The sequence below is a fragment of the Harpia harpyja genome, chromosome 9 (genome assembly GCF_026419915.1).
Source record: "Harpia harpyja isolate bHarHar1 chromosome 9, bHarHar1 primary haplotype, whole genome shotgun sequence".
In the NCBI taxonomy this organism is placed as follows: Eukaryota; Metazoa; Chordata; class Aves; order Accipitriformes; family Accipitridae; genus Harpia; species Harpia harpyja.
The window spans coordinates 44265027-44281119 of record NC_068948.1 but is presented as its reverse complement, the minus strand read 5'-3'; positions in this window follow the sequence as shown (position 1 = coordinate 44281119).

Below are 16093 nucleotides of genomic sequence, written 5' to 3'. Positions count from 1 at the left end.
GGAGGCTTTGCTCCCGCAGGCGGAGAGGAGCCGGCGCCCGCTCCGCGCCCGCGGACGATGGGCATCGGGGACGGGGTGGGTGTTTTCTCTCGCTGCTCGGAGCCAGGGAATAGAAATATTTTTACGCCCAAACCCTTGGCTTGGCGGGGGAGGAACCCGCTCGCTCCTCTCGCTTTAGGTCCCGACTTAATGAAACTTTACCGCTGGAGGAAGCGATCAAGCCTGCCCCAGCACCGAAGGTGGCTGGACGTGTCTGTTAGCCCTCAATTATAACTCCATTAATATCTTGTGCTCACGGTCAGCACCGCGTCCGCGGAGCAGGAGATCGCCCTGCCTGCGCGCCGGGCAGCGGAGGCAAAGCGCGCAGCTATTGCCAGGTATTATTATCATTATTATTATTATTATTATTACTGCTCTATCTGCTGGTGTCCGCTCCTCTCCGCGCATCCCAGCTCCCTCCCCGGCGCTGGGAACCGCACCAGCCCCGAGGTGTTAACGAGGGGACTAAAGGCCGAGGCTGGGCTGCGGCGTGGAGCCGCGGAGCAGGCGCGGAGCCCCGCGGAGGGGAGCGGGGCGGCCGGCCCCGCACCGCCGGTAGTGCTGGAGGAAACGCCTTGGGTTTCTTTACGGGCTCATTTTCTCAGAGGAGGATTTTACTGCATGCGTAAAGAATTTTGAAAAGCAGTGGTAAATATTTTCTCTTCTGGCAAGTTATTTATTGGCATGAAGAGAGGATTTTTTTTTTTTTTCCTCTTTATAAAGCTACATGTGGTGACCATATAGGATCAGAAATAATGTGGCCTTTCTGGTTTTGAAGAACTGCTAATGTCATTAAAGGTCTTCCTAACACGCCAGCTAGGAGTTCAAAAAGCCTCGCCTTTTATCCTGGGCATATATTTGGTTGTTTATAAAGTGCAGACTTCCTTATGCTTCAAGTGCATCAGGAGGATTTCTTAACTCTGTAGAAGGATCTGTTTTCAACTATATTCTTCTTTGGAAATCGGACTGTTTAACTAGTGTCTTTCACACTTCTTTTCTGGCTGCTATTTTTATACATTCAACCACAGAAGAGGTTCCCGCACACAGAAGCAAACAAAGAATTTTCCCCTCTGCTTCGTAGAACAGAAAATAGCTGCGCCGGCCACTAATTGTCCATTAGTGCTAATAAGTGGCTAAAACAATATTAGAAGATAACCCGAGCAACCTGTCTTCTTTATTTTAATTTGACTTACTGAAGTCGGGAAGGTTTTGACGAAGACCCGACTAGACGTGTCCAGGGAATCTGTGTACTAAACTTTTGGACTGTTGATTTTGAGGGTCACTTATCTAAGCTAAGTTCAAAGTGTCACCTGCTTTAATCCCTTCCCTGTCATGCTCGGAGAGACTCCACACAGCACACAGTCTGCTTCTCAGAGCGCCTGGAAAAAAATCCTCTGTCTCGATTTCTTCCCCCCCCCCCCTTCTATTTTCCCTCACAAATACATTAGGAATTTCTCCCCTCGATTCTAGACTCTTAGGAAAAACTCATTTGAATTCAATTATTAATATTTTCCGGGCATGCTCTTTTAGTGTGCCGTTTGTAATATATTAGGATGAATTATATGTTTTTTTTTAAAAAAAGAAGAGGGGAAAAAAAGGGGGGGGGTGAAAAACACGGAGAAAGAAGGCCTTTTCTGTTAAATAGAAACAAGATGTTCAAATATAGAATGTATGAATTTGAAATCTGGTGTTTTCCACTCTTGGATGCTGATGGCATTAAAAAAAATCCACTTTGCTGCTTCTGCAATTTAAATCCTTACATAGAAACATAAATTATCCACCAGGATATTATTTTTAATTTAAATTCTCTTTCCTGAAGGAGTTGTTTTTAACTTCTCTTCGGTTTTCCTGAAGATTTTTCTTTTCCCTCCGATTTAACATTTTCATTAATTGAGGGATTCTTAAGCTGTGTCTTGTAAGCGGTGTTTTTGAAACTTTGACAGAAAACAGTCCACTTGTTTTGTTTTGGTTTGGGTGAATGGTTTTGGTGAAAACGCATAGTTTTGAAACAACTCGGAGAGAGTGGAAAACTTGGAGCTCCTCAGGCATGTCAATGAACAGTGTTCACACACACAGACACGCACAAAAAAAAAAAAAAATCCCATGTTTTTTCAATGAGCTCTTGAATGTCAAGCTCTGCACTAAGGCTTTGGAGGGGCAAACCTAAATTTATGCATCTCCAGCCGGTTTTAGGCACCTAAATAGAAACGGAGCCGTTCTCAGAAGTGTTGAACCCTCGCAAATCTGGGTGAAGACAAGGAGGACAGCTCTGGTTCATCGCCCCTAAAATCTAGTCCCTTTTCTTTTGCTGCCCACATGTGACTTCAGGCACTTGCACCGGCTGTTGAGTTCAGCTGCCTTTATCGTTTCCTCTTAGAGAAGACCTGGAGAAGCAAAGAAAAGTACTTCTGTATTCAGCAAAGTAAGGGACTTGAAGCACTTGGTGAACTTCAAAAGCTTTGAGAGCAGTAGGGCAACACACCTGCTTTATGTTAGATGCATAGATGGTCTGAGAGGAACCACCTTGGCCGCTCAGCTCTGCATTCCTGGGCAATCCTGTAGCGGGCCCCAGAAGGGTTCTCGGAGCATCCGCACCACAAAACACCTCCTGCTGCCCCGGAAAAAACACTTGAGGGCTGGTAGGAGAGAGTCGCTGGCTGCCAAGCGGTGGAGGACCCCAGGACCAGAGCTAGGGGACCTTGAGGGCTCATGCTGTTGCCAAATCTTGGGCTCAGCCGTATTGAATGCACACAGGTTTTTTGGTATTTTGGTTCAGTATTTTGTCTGTCAGAAGACTCCCCTCCTGCCATTTCAGGCTAAAGAGAGGCCACAGCGCTTGGGGGGGTGGAAATGAAATTTCTAGTAAAAAATAAGGGAAGAGTGAGGAAAATCAGCTTCTTTATGCCCACTGGGAAATTCTTTTGGGAAGGGAAAGAGGGATTTTCCTGTTACTCGGAGCTGGCAATTATCAAGGCAACATATATCATGATTTCTTGTGGGTGTTTCTAGGTTTTGGTGGGTTGTCTAGAAATACTGGGGTCCTGGTGCAACAGCTGAAGCTCTGCTGACATGTCCATCCTCCTCTCCATTTTGGCAACTGGTGTCACCAAATATGTGCCCTGTGCCCCAAGTGATAAGGAAGGTGAACGGGAATCGAGGGCACAGACAGAATTACTGGGACAGGTACATCTGCTAATATGTCTTAGTGGTTTCATTGACTTTTCTTTTTCTTTTTCCTGTAATTTCTGAATCAATCATTCTGCTATCAGCTAGCTCTAGAGATGGATGAGTAACACTAGTGAGATAAAAGAGTCAAGACTCCCTTTCCTGTGATTTGGCTGCTTTTTGTTAACAGTGCTCTGAGTGCCATTATTTCCCATAAAAGACATCTGGAAAATCATCGACGTGTGTTGGAGAAAGTGGCTCTTCTCTGCTTTGTACTCCCCTTTGATCCAACACGGAGCACAATTCACTGCCTCTTGAGATCAATAGCTCCCATCCTGGGACATTTTTCATTCTCGTATGCTGTGGGTGATTCGAACCACTTTAAGAAAATATGAATGTCAACAACTTTTTGTCTTAGAATGTGTTTATTTATGAATTTGTGACAGCAAGGCCAATGCCAGGAAGAGAATGGCACGGACCAGCTGGATATCCCCACGGAGTACAACCGGTTGAGTTGTTCCTCTGAGCTTGGTTGGCTTCACCTTTGTAATACCACCCAACTAAAGATTCACAAAAGTATGGGTGGCCGTGGCTGTGTTGTACAGCGTCGTGGTAATCAAAGCAGAGACCTCCAGAGCCGAAAGCGTCAACTGCTGTAATTTGAGTTTAAGCTGCCTACCTGAAGTAGTGATGGGTTCAAAGCCTCTTTGGACTGGATGCAAAAGGGGGGACCAGAGTGGGAAGGGTTTTGTTGGGCACTCGGGTTCAACAGAAGCATTAAGTTGTGTTCTGGTCTTTTTAACCAAGAGCAGCCAACCTGTGATTTGTGAGCTGCATGCAGCTCTCTGGTGCTTTGGATGTGGCTCCTGTGCCAGGGCTTGTCACGGTGAGGCAATGGTGGGCTGAGGCTACCATTGGTAAGCCTGGTCTGGCAGGAGTTAGGGCTGAAGGGGCTGGCGTCAGACCCAGTCTTGCGTTCAGCACAGCCTCGTTCAAGCATGGATCCCTGGGATCTCAATCGCCATGTCCCACCAGTGACCTGCTCCCAGAGTCTTCCTCATCTCTATTCTTTGATTCCTCGGTAAAGAGACATCTGGATGGGTGAGAGTGACTGTGTTATGCCTTTCCATAAGAAAGCAGCTCTCAGATATTTGAGAAAGCCTGAAGGTACTGAACAGGAACTTGTGACCTATATATTCAATGAATGGCTCAGTTGGATGGACTTCGAGATGTTTGTCTGCTCAATGCCTCTGCTTTCCAGCACTAAATCCTGTAGCATTCGACCTGAAAGGTCCTGCTAATATGAGTAGGATCAAGCACAGGCCTACAAAGAGCAAGGGAGGTCATTATTTTCACAGGAACTGAAAGTTGGACCCTAAATCTTCAGAGGAGAGCAGTGCCTAGAAACCAGCTGTCTAATATATCTGCTGTGCTAAACTGGTAGCAGGGAAGGGAGAATAAAAATGTGTTTTGCAGTATAATATTGCTTTGTGCCTCCAAAAAGGCTTCTAATTTTATGTTTTAAAGGCAAACATTACAGCTAATTGAAGAGCAGAGAGGAAAAATGGATCTCCTTTTCTAAGCGCCAATAAGACTGGGTTCTGGGCCAGTGGTTCTGTGAGAGGTCTCCATTTACTACCTGTCCTAAACCTCAGGTATTTTAGAAGGAAAATGCCTGCCATATATTAAAGAGAAAAGTCATTAAATGGATGTCAAAAAAAAAAAAAAAAGAGGACAGAGAAAACCCATATGACTGAATTTATGGCTTGCTTAAGAAGCACAAGCTAGCACTAAGAAAACAAGGGGGCATCCACGCAATGGAGAAGGCGTTTGCCACTTGCTGCCTTCCCAGCGGTGACCTCGGAAGAGGTCCCCCAGGCTGGCAATGTCACTGTCCCATCCCTGCGGCCCAGACCCTCCTCCTGCCTTTCCTCCCCCTGCCTTGAACGGAATAACCCTCCTCCACCTCACTGGGAGTTGGATTAGGCCCCATGCCCAGAATGTCGCTCGGTTTTTATTGCTCCGGTGAATGCACCCATTTGCCTCTGGAGGAAACGGGGCTGAGCTCGAGCAGTCCTGAGCCAGCAGGAAATTCAAGGCTTTGTGGGCATCCAGGCAGGAGCCAAGTCAAATGAGCAAGAGGCAAAGCGAATGCTCTCAGGGACAGCGGATTGGGAGCGGGGGCTTGGCTTTGGGTAGGAGGATGCAGGAAGAGGGCGATGTGGAATTTTAGCCGTGACCTTGATGGAAGCGGGGGCGTTCAAAGCGTTTGGCGTCACACCAGCAATCAGGCTGGTCACCTGGCCGAGGGCTGCGGGTAGCTTAGGAGATCTGTCTGCAAAAAAAGAGTTGTCCTATTCACCCAGGCTCATGTTGTCCCAGAAGTACGGGCAGAGCTAGGAGCGAGAGGCTTCCTTCTAACGCGGTGAGTGGGAGTACGAGGTGGGCAGGAGGCGGGCAAAGACTGTGGGTTTGGCATCGCTGTCAGCTCCTGTTGAGCTTTAGGCTCTCCTTTTGGACATCCAGAAGCTTGCTTAAGCAAAAGAACTAGAAATCCTGTCCTAGAGGGCATCTGTCTTTCCTAACCCATTTCCTTCCTGTCTCCAGTTTCAGCAATGGGATGCTGCGGTCCTTCCTTGGGACCAGTCTCACAGACGGGCTGAACCATGACATGGTGTGATGGCTCTTCCCAGTTCTGCAGGTTCTGTCTTGCAGCGACCCACATACCTGGTTTTACAGCAGACGCCGTGCAGCGCTGCTGCTCCTCCTGCCTACCTCCCTATATCTCAGTATACAAATCATCACAAACTTAGGGTGTTTTAGGGGGAGAGAAATCAGAAATACCAGTGTGGAGCAGTGACTGCCATTCCATACTGTGAAACTTGGTTCGTTGTTTTTTCTCGTTAGTTTTGTGCCCGCTTTGATGTCCTAGCTCAGCTCTAGTGTCAGCCAGCCACTGTGGAGAGGGGTGGGTTAATCCTTGCCTTTCCTCGCCTCCGTCTCCTCAGCTCCCGACTCCTCCTGCACCCCTTGCACCAGACCTAGCAGAGTCTGGCTGTGGGGTGAACAGGTTCAGCTGGCTGAGCTGATGGCAGATTAACCACGTTAGAAACATGGTAAAGGAGCTGGATTTTGTGTCAGATGACGTACTGAGCTGACCACCTTATGGCTGGATCCCTCGTGGTCCTGATCCTCTCTCTGCCTTCGGGTGGCTTTGGTATGATCAAGCCAAGGGAGGCTGTTGCCAGTACTCTCTCTGACTGTGTCACCAAAGGACCGTGGAGGGGAAAGTGGGAGACAGGATCAGTGAGAATCCTGTTCTGAACTTGATGGGATAGGCAAAGAGCTCGGGAGAAAGCAGATCCGTTTCCTCCTCCGCTACTAGTATGCTCCATGGCCTTGGGCATCTCACCTAATCTTTCTGCGCCTGCCTTGTCCCATCCTTCTGCCTCGCGAACTCCAGAGAGGCAGGACCGGCCTCTCCCCGTGTGTTTGTAGGATGCTTCCCATGGTGGTGTCTGTCACGGTGTGGCCTCTGGACTCTATCACCGCCCTACTACTATTAATAATCCAGAGGATTAGAAAGATAAGCCACTTACAGCAAGACTCGGGCTTGTCAGTGCTGTCCACTGACTTGTGGTATCTTATAGGTGGGGGAGCTGCTCCAGTCTGTTTATTTACAGTCTATAACTTTGCAAATGGTATAACAGCAGCTCAGGTTTTATTTCTCTGCAAACCCCTCAGCGTAGGAGACATCTGTGCTGACAGAATTATCTTTTTCTTTCTTTTTTTCCTTCCCTACAATGGTGCCTTTAATGAGAGCTGGGCTTTAATTGGTAGCTCAGATGGATCCCTCCCCCTAAGCTTGGGGGAGATGCCTGACAAGTTGTATAGAAGTAATATACGGGCAGACTGAATACATGTATTTCAGCTATGAAGCACGGTATGTCATATATTTCTTATATATTTCATCCCAAAGAAGCACAATTATTCTGTTTACATATAGGTGAAGCACAATAAAACTCTGCCCTTTTCCATGTGCTGAGCTGCCTTATTTCAGCTAAAGGCAGCGGTTGCTCTGCAGTTCAGGTGTCCCACGCACTGATGGTGTGGCACCCACGGTCAGGCAGGCACGGGTCCCAGTTGGGCTTAGCTCTGGCCACACCGCCTGGTCATCCCCTGCAAGCGGGAGGGCTCCGGGCTCCTCCGGCTCTGCGTGGGGATGCTGGAGGCTTTGCCACGTAGGCGGGCTGTAGGACTCCCTGGGGTCATGGCAAGGTGAAAGTTGTTTATTCCATGGTGGAGGATCTAATCGAAGCCGGGGTTGTAGGGACAACCCCGTGCTGACTGATCTCCCTCTAGGGGCACTTTTCCTTTTTTGATGCAATCCTAAGTGGATTTTGTCTCCTGGCTGATACAAGAGATTTTTCTCCCCGCACAGAGAGTCATGGTCTTCCTTTTGCAGATGGGGAAAATGAGACGCAGAAAAGCAAAGGACAGGGATGGGGGTTTTGAGAGCCAGCCCACTGCACTGTCCCCAAGGTCCACTGAGTTGTCCATGTCCCTGTGCACCACCTTAGCATGCAAAGCCAAGTGGTAGCACAGGGCTGGTGCTCATACAGGCACAGACCAGTTCCTGGTCCTTCCTATCGCACAGGTTGAGCGTCCCAGGGATGAGGTTTGAATGAAGTCGAGCAGAGAGTTGCTGTCCTCAAGAATCCAAGGATTTATGAGATCATCCAGTTCCTTCCAGCTGCAGGACCTGACTTAGCCCTACTCAGCAGCCAAATTGTAACTCAATCGGGCATCTCTGTTTCTTTCCTCTTTCCTCCTCTTGTATTTTAGCGCAAGGGGGATTTAGGAGAGATGCTGTGTGGGGGGAAGAAGAGATGAGCTGTATGTAATGAGGTTTATATGTGAGACAGATATTACCTGGGAGCAGCACAGCCAGAGTGAGTTTGAGGCTTTTCAGCGCTGCAGGACAAACTAAACTTGTCAGCCACACCAGAGAGGCTGAGGCCGGGCTGCTTGTGCCATGGGGAGGGAGAGGAGAAGGAGCTGGCAAGGAGTCCACCGGGGCTTGTCTTGCTTTTTCTGCTGGAGGGCTTGGGCTTTTTCTGCTGGAGGGCTTGGGCTTTTTCTGCTGGAGGGCTTGGGCTTTTTCTGCTGGGGGAGCTTTTCAGCAAGACGTGGCAGCTCATTGCTCTCCACAGCAGCAGCCAGCCTGGTTCCCTGGGGCTCTGGCGCAGACGACAGCTCTTTGCTTGCATGGCAGTCTGCTGCCAAGGCACCTGCTAAATTGCGTGTGCCTAGAGCCAGCCTTCCATGTTGCCCTTGATGCTGGTGTTTCTGCACCCTCTTCTCATCCTTTGCCATTAGTCCAAGAACGGTCCCTGCCCCACCGGTGAGAGCTCAGCTCGCAGTTCCACTGTGGCTCTCCCAACCACCGCAGTCATGCTGCATAAGGTGTTACTCCACGCTTTTGGAGAACAGCTTGGCTTGTGGTTCCTCCCTGATAAGCAGAAAGCCTACTGTCAGCATGGGCAAGGGTGGACCAGCCCTTCCACAGTGTGAGCCCCCTCTCCCTAGTGATCTCCTCTGCAGTAGGAGATCTTAAAAGCATGTTTAGAAAGGGCAAATGAGCGGTGAGTGAAACTGAAGAAAGCTGGTTGCCAAAGTGGAGAGGGATTTTTCTGGTGTCTAGTCCAGTGACCTTGCTGTGTGTGTAGCTTTCGTAACGATGCTCTCATTTGTGGATTCTCTAATGTCCAATAGTGTGGCTGAAGTCATATGGCTGTCCCAGTGAGGGCACTGACTTTTACCTCTTCCATGTTGCATATGAACTTTGTTTCTGTAAGAGCGACGGCAGGCTGCTAAACGTGGTGGAAATGGGACCAAACACTCAACAATTGGGAACAGAGACAAGAGAGACAAATGAACTAACAGAGGCAGGTACGTGCACGCAGAGTTCATCTCCTTTCCTTAGGGAAACAGGCCAAGCACTGGGGCCTTGTTCTGCAGAGGATCACACCAAGCTGGAGTCCTTGGGAATGACCCTAGATCTTATGACCTGTAGCATTGGATGCTGTGACAGTAAGCACGTCCCTAAAAAAGAGGGCTTTTCTCCCACGAAATAGATCTAAGAAGGTTTTTAGTTCCTTATTCTGCAAGTTTGCTCCAGGGTGGTGCCCATCACGGCAGCTTCGGAAGAGCCACAAGTGCCTGCTCTGCTCATGGCCGGCGAGGATGGGGAGCGCTGACAAGCCATGTCTGCTCACCACTGTGCCTGCTGGCTCGAGGTGCTGGTGGGGTCTCTGGAGGGTAGGAGTGGGGCTCTGCACAGTTTCTGGATCCAGATTTTAGGGATCTTATGGACACCCTTTGTTGGCATCTCCCCAGACCTGACTCGTCTTGACCCCGCGGACCCAGCCACTCCTTCCTTTCCCCCCAGTGTCTCCAGGCTCTCGCTGCTCTCCTCTTTGATAGCACTGGCACAAGTAAAATAATCTCAGGGCTTCCCCGGTGCTGTAGACACTTGCTGACACCCAGCCTGACCCTTCCTGCAGCCGGCTGGCAAGCTGACCCCGCAGCATGCAGGTACTGTGGCTGGGAGAGGTAGTCCCCTGCGTTGGGAGCTGTGTGTGCGACTCTTGTGACAAGAGGGGTGTTTATATGAAGGGGGAGGCATTGGGGTTTTTGCTCTGGGATTTGGGAATGTTCCCCCCACCCTGTTCCTCCTGAGTAGTTGGTCAGAAATGTTTATCAAGGGCTGGAAAGGAAACCTGTGTGTATAATACCCCAGACCAGAAAGCCAGAAAAAATCTCACTGAAACCACAGGGTCAGCCTGGCAGATTTGCAGCGCTAATTTATTGGTGGCTTAAACAAATAGAGGCAGATTTGCACTGCTACCTCCTCCTCTGCCATCCCACACTGTGCTCCAGAGGGCAGCTGGGGCGGGAGCTGCCTTTGCTATCAGATCACCGGGGCTTTGCCCACGGCCAGGTATGGTGGGGCTGTGGTCCTGGATGGTGCTTCAGGTGGGTGTTGTAAGGTAGCAGCGATTTCTGGTGACTACCCTTTCCTTCCCCTCCCTCTGGAGGAAAAAAGGGGACTGAAGACGTAGTCTCCTCATCAAGCTGCTGAGTTAATTGTCCCCGTCCACGCTTTCAGCCTGAGGTCGAAGCAGGGGAACGCCGTTTAACTCTGACCCCATTTCCTTTCTGGTGACGTTAATTCGCTTGACCTTGTGTTTGCTGATCTCGCGTTCCCTTGCAGCTGACAGGCGGGTGTGAAGGAGGCAGGCAGGCAGGAGGCTCGGGAAAGGCAGGGCACGTGGTCCCACCATCCCGCTGCTTATTGAGCGCGCAGGAAATAAATGCCGCGCTCCAGAGCGGGAGCAGCAACTCGTTGATCCATGCCGAGGGATCCGTTGTTCAAATTTTAATTTCAAAATGGGAATTCTGATCCCAGGTTCCCCTTTGCTATGCTGAAGAGATGTATCCTGTGCGGGGATACTGGGTCTCCTGGTAATTCACATTTTAGCCTCGTCTGGGGCAGACTCACCGCTGGGTCTAACATGGGCAGAGGCAATTTGCTGCTGCTGGGTAGTTAGGAGCAGCTTAATGCTTAACTCAAGTTTATGTTGATGCTTCTGATAACTTCCTCATTGGGGGTCTGTCTGCCTCTTTAGGATCATAAAACACGGCCCCTCTTGTTTCCTTGGACCTCATTTCCCCATCTACTGTCCCTCGCTTGTATGATCCAAGGATGAGTGTGTGAAGGATGAGGAGAGGCTCAGATATTTAAATATGTGGTGTGGGGGGATGAATAGGTCAGGTCAGTGGCCAACTTTGAGCTGCTCACCAGGCTGTGACAGTTAGGGTCTGTGGTTGTCAAAACTTCTGCCGCATGTCTCGAGTCTGCCTTTGGGAAGGGATGCTGTGGCTTTGCCAGTTTTGCCAGCAAAACTGACTGTTTTCCCTTCAAAAACTAGCAAGTCTTGTGGATGCAGCTCTATTGGTATGGACGGACACGTTGCACCTCACAGGGTGCCATGGGGTGCTGTGGGAGAGGATCAGTCCGTACGGAGTTGGAGCAGAAAGCAGCATTGCCATTGCTTCCAACGGGAAGAGTCGACAGCCTTACGGTATCTTGGGAAGCTCCCCCATGGGGGAGAGGGTGCGTGGGTCAGCACTGACCTCTGCGAGAAGGTGACTTTGGTGGCGGGGCTTATGATGTCTCTCCACCTCCAAGTTACTTGTCTTTGCAAGAATTACAGGTCTGTGCCCAGATTATGTTAGCAGCCCACTGTAATCTCCCTGAAACCCCCCAAAAATGAGTCTTTGCTCTGAGGAGAAAAATCTGGACCTTCCTGCAGAAAGGAGGAGCATCTTTGTTCTCCATTTGTCTTTTCTTTCATTTTGTTTCTTTTCTTTTCTTGTCTCTTGAAAGAGAGCCCTTTCCTCCCTGGAAGGTGCTGTCACTAAGCTCGCTTTCCCAATTCCGAATCTCAAGAATGTGATAAACCTTAGTTGATTTTTCCAAACGGCTTGAACTGGTGTCAGGGCCATCTGCTCTCCAGGTCATTATAAGAATTTGCACTGTAAAGCTTTGCCATGTGTTCTCTGTAGATTACATACACCTTTGGCTGTGCTCTTGTTGTTAGCTGCTCATTATTGGTTGGTTTGAAAAGCTTTTCTTATAAATGCCCTGTGTCCTAACCACACGTGTTGTATCAGTGGTTTTATAATGACCCATTTGGAATTATTTAGCCAGGGAACCTTGCAGTTTTTCCTTTCAATGTGTCCTTATAAGATGCCCAACTTCTACAGTTAGTCTATGAATGTACCCACACTATTAGATCCACTTGTTTATAATAGCAACCAAATGTCTTCAAATATTCAAGCCTCCTTTTATTTTTTACAGCACTGGCAATAAGCCTTTACATGTTAACTCTTGGCCTCTCTGGGTAACCTCTTATTTAAAAGCAACTTAATTGACTTTACCAGGCCTGGGCTATTTTTCATTTCTTCCTAGAGGACTCATTACTGGAGATGGATGTTTATAAACTGGATCTGGATCCTTCTCTCTCTCTCTCACTCACACACACACAGAGACACACACCCCATTTTACCCCTTCTTGCCTGTTTACATTAGCAGGCCATAATGTCATATTCATGGCTTCACATGGTTTGGCTAAGATTTTTGTAGTGGTGACCCAGTGTAAAAAGAAAAAAGCAAACAGTTAAATAGCAAGTGCTGAAAGGGATTTGTATGTCAATGAAATGGTCAGGGTTAGAATAGAGGTTTGATTCTTTGAAACAGGTAGGTTTTATACTGGTATAATTCTTTTGTGTGTGAGTGTGATGTTAAACAGGTGTAATGCAATGGTAAACTGGGTCCAGTGTTGGGGTTTTTTTCTTCCTTCTTTGCCTTTTGGAAGCAGTCGTATCATTATTATTTAGGAAAAAGAAATGAGGCAACTGGAAGCAGATTTTAATCAAGCTACAGTCCTTGGCATAACAGATCCTCAAAAGTCCAGTGTCCAATAACCTGTAAAAGCTTAAGGCATGAGTACTTTGTCCGTGTAAGCCTGCCCGTCTCTGTAAGCAGGACACACACTTAAATCCACAGCCTTTGAGTATATAATGCATCAGATCCTCAGCCCATCCTGTGTTGCTATAGGTTTCCCAGTGTCATTGGATCCATTCTGATTTCTGTCAGTGGAACATGTGCTCCTTTGTGCTCATGTCCCTGCTTCAGTTTAAATCCACAGACCTGTTCTGACAGAGGGGCTCTGAACACCCAGCACATTCGTTCGGTATCTAAGCTCTTCTGCTAGCACGTGTGTAACCGCTCGGAAAGCCTGTGCTGCTTCTTGCTTTGCATCCATCTATATACCCTAAAATGGCTATCAGAGGTGAGAGAGGCAGAAACACGTATTAGGCCATATCGTTCATCCTCTTTTTTTCCGTTTCCACTTTGTACCTGATCAATTCACTTTTTATTCATGAGATTCTCTCTCATTTTAAGTCTCCAGTCAGTGGGGAATTGCAACACCTTCCATTTTTCTCAGGCCAGCAGAGCTTATGGGGAGGATTTTCCTGTTTATTCATCTTAAATTTCCCCGTGCTTCACTGCATCTTCTGGTCTTTCCTGGGCTGCTTACTGCCAGGCTTTTGCTCACCCAGCAGGAAGGAGCAGCGGGACTGTGTGCTGGGTCCCCACCAGCGCCCCGTCACTGCTGTGGGGAATGAGCCAAAGGGTGGGCAACAGCCATGGGATCCCAGATATTTGATGAGGGAGAGCAAGTGTTTTTTCTTTGCATGCCTCACCTTTATGCTCATCCTCACAGACTCCTCATGGTTAGGGAGTGTTATTTTCAGATGCTCCACAAAATGCCCGTGACGGAGCTGAGAAGGAAAGGTAGGCAGTGATGGTCCAAGATTAGCAGGCTCTATCATACCTACTGTGGTCCGGTATCTTCTGCGTCACCACCGCAAACTCTAAGTGATCCAGCGGTAACAGATTGAGTTGACAACACATGGGAGAAGCACAGGGAACCCCAAAAGATATGGGGGTTTCTCTGCACTAGCTGTGCGTAGCAGCTGATGATTCCTGCCCTCAAAACTGAGGGTCCTTTCTGCCCTTTTCAGCACGAGCATTTCTTTTTGTTCCTCTTAAACTTTCTCTGGGTTTTTTGGCGACTGCCCAGCAGCAGGGTGCACGTCCCTCGTATCCCACCTCCCTGTGCGAGCGGAGCTCTTGCTGCGGTACCTGCCCTCCCGGCACTCCTTACTGCAAACTTCAGGCTAACCTTCTGCCCCATGCTCTCTCTGGGACTAATAATTTATTTTTACTGGATTTTGGATAAAACCACAATTGAAGAATCTGGATTTTGAATAATCATCCAGCCGCCTTTCCTTGAATCTAATCCTCTCAAATAATTTTGTGCTCTTTCTCTGTCCTTTCTTTTTTTGCTTTTCTCTGTCCTTTCTTTCTGCTTTTCTCTGTCCCTTCTTTCCCCCCTTTTTAAACCTTTCTTGCCTTTCACGAGTTCCCTTAACTGGGTAGCATCTGCCAATTTTATTAATGGGCTGTGTAATCCATTTACAGGGTCATTAATGAAAATACTAAATAAGGCCAGACCTAACAAAAGATCCTTGGAGTACTCTGCAAGATACCTCCCACAAGTGTAATACTTGGCTTACTGCCTTTCTGGCAGGTTTGAATCCACAAAGCAATGTTCATATTATTATTATTATTGTTATTATTATTGGCACTAGGTGATAACTAGAAATCCAAGCCAAACCCCGGGTTTTGCGGTGATAGGCATGGTGCACATATGCTCTGATTATTTATTGGAAAACAGCAGAGTCATAGTGTGATGGGGGTCCTCGTTTTGTCCAAGAGCTACATGAAGAAGAGGCAGTTACTGGTCCCAGGGTGGTTACAGAATGAAAAGAGCGACCTAAATGAAGGATGGGAAGGGTGACAGCGAGATCAAGGGCACTGCTAAAGGCTTCGCCCTCTGACAGTAGCCATGCAATAGTCCACGCTGCCTCTCAGTCAGATAGCACTTGTCTCCATCTGCTTGATTTTACCTTCCCCATTAAAGTGTGTGAGTGCTGGATACCTCATGACCAGCTTCCACTGCCCCAAATTGCCATTTTTGTAAAATACTAAAATCCAGTATCTTTGCGGGGGGAGAGATATAAACCAGCCTGTGTCTTCTGGACTGCTACTGCTCAGCAGGCAAGCAGAATGCCTGATATAAAACATAAGCAGAGGGGATTCAGCTGACCCACCGGCACTTTGCATCAGTGCTTGTTTCTGCTGACCTGTTATTCGAATGAATACTCAGGTTGATTTTAAGATTTCTGAGTAGATCTCCAGTTGGTACTCAAATGAAGGGGATGAAGGGGTGAGCACAGCGTACAGTAGATGGTAGCACAAAGCCATAGGTAACCTGGAGAGAGAGCAGAGGGGGGATATAGCAAAATACCCGATGAAAAAGATGCTGGTGGGTGATTTTCTGCAAGGAAAGTATGAATTTCCAGAGCTACTTACGGCATTGGGATACCCAGCTCCCAGTCAAAATCCCACCTTTCAGGTTTTTAAGAACTGAAGCTAATTAAGATAAAAGCCTGTATATGTAAAGTGTGCATCCGATGTGTGAAGAGGTATTTGTGTGCACACACCCACAGATGTTTGCTGTGGATTATTTTCATACCAGCACATACATCGAGCCTTCTGCCTGCTGCAGGTTTAAGGCCTTCAGTTGCATTTTGGAACGCCTACCCTAGTGCGCGTGCCTGTGTATAAGATACTTGTATACGGTCTCCTTTCCAGGTGAATTTTCCACAATACGTATGCCTATACCAGAACCCCTACGTGACTGTATAGGGAAAACAAAGTCTTTTTGTTACTTTGCAGCTCGCTCTGAGCAGCTTTCAGGACTCCCAACCTTGCAGTGCTTCTTGCAGACCCTTAAGTCCAGGCAAAAAAACAAACAGAAAGGGTTAGGGGTTGGAGGGCGGGGGAGAAGGAGACGTTTCTATTGAAAAGAAGAAATTTCTGACCATGTTAGTTTTATTGGCCTGGAGGAACCCTATAGATTAACAACCAGCAACCCCCCCCCCGCCCCAACACAGACACACGCTCCTTCACTGCCACCCACCCCCACTCCAATCCGGAGACCTTAAACAATCCGGTAGAAGGTGTGACTTCAAACTTGGTGGTAGGGATAAAGAGAAAGGAAGCCGGAATGTAAGCACTTGTGTGATGTGATTATTCCCAGAAATGCCTCGACATCTCCCCGCTATCCCGGCCCGGCTGCCGGCGGTGCCGTGGAGCTTCGAGCTAAGGTGCCGACCGCCGACTGCAGAG